General features: G+C 43.0%; 1 non-coding gene across 1 annotated transcript; it reads right to left on the bottom strand.

Annotated features, from left to right (window-relative positions):
• Positions 1 to 651: 651 nt before the first annotated feature.
• Trnav-aac (transfer RNA valine (anticodon AAC)) lies at positions 652 to 724 on the bottom strand. The gene has a single exon. It is a non-coding gene; the product is annotated as a tRNA-Val (tRNA).
• Between the last annotated feature and the right edge of the window lie 303 nt (positions 725 to 1,027).

The raw sequence follows: 1,027 nt of genomic DNA, 5'->3' as shown, positions 1-1,027 counted from the left end.
CCAATTATATTTTTTTATTATACATATTCTTTAATCTCACGTTTTGGCGTCATTTCGTTGCTCGTTGAGATTTACGAAACTTTGGAACTGCAGTTCGGAATTGAAGTTCTTGTTTTTTTTTCAGACTGAAATATGAGCACATCATTCATTTTTTTTTGCGCATGCAACATTTAACGATTAATCAGCATGCCATCTCGGGCGAAGGGAAGTTAGGGAACCTTCCCTATCGCATACTGAAAATGAAAGCCCCTCTATCGGGGATGATCGAATGTGAAAAAGCTCCGCTCCAGCTGCTGACAGGGGGCAAAGTGAATGAGTTGCTGAAGTGCGAGCTGGTTAAATTAATTGTCTGCCAGCCCGGTCGTGATCGTGTCATGATTGGAGCTTATGGGAATATGCAGTTTGTAAACCAGCTCAGCCCGGAAGGTGTTGAGGAAAACTGTTGTGGTGTTGTTTTTGCGATAATTCTATTACCATACATTGGAACCGAAAATCGGTTGCAATCTAGGAAAGGAACTGCTTTCGTGGAAGTTGTATGGTGAATTAATTTTTTAAAATTTGTTTAAAAACCAACAACACACGACAAAGTTTCGTTAGGTTTTTGGATTAACAAAGAAATCAAAAACGACACAGAGATTCAAAATATAATCGTGTTTCCGCCCGGGATCGAACCGGGGGCCTTCCGCGTGTTAGGCGGATGTGATAACCACTACACCACGGAAACCGCTTGATGTAGGTTGTGCATTTCTCGACGTTGCACTACCCAGCCAGCAGAGGCAGACGACCACGGCCACGGCGAGCCACCGACGGGCGCCTTGCAACCAGTAATCAATTCAAAATTGGCTATTTATAGCATGTCTCACTTCACAGCTCTAGCCCCTTAGGGCTTTTCTCTATGGCTCAGTGCCTCGCGTGTCCATTTCGGTAAAAGTAGTTGATCCAGTTTTGTGTGTAACAAAAGTTATCGCTTGAGTGACAGAGTTGCATTCGAGCAACATTGAATGGTTTTACTTTTCTCTGATAAAAG

Source organism: Sabethes cyaneus, chromosome 3 (genome assembly GCF_943734655.1).
Source record: "Sabethes cyaneus chromosome 3, idSabCyanKW18_F2, whole genome shotgun sequence".
Classification (NCBI taxonomy): Eukaryota; Metazoa; Arthropoda; class Insecta; order Diptera; family Culicidae; genus Sabethes; species Sabethes cyaneus.
This window is presented reverse-complemented; position numbering and strand designations above follow the sequence as displayed.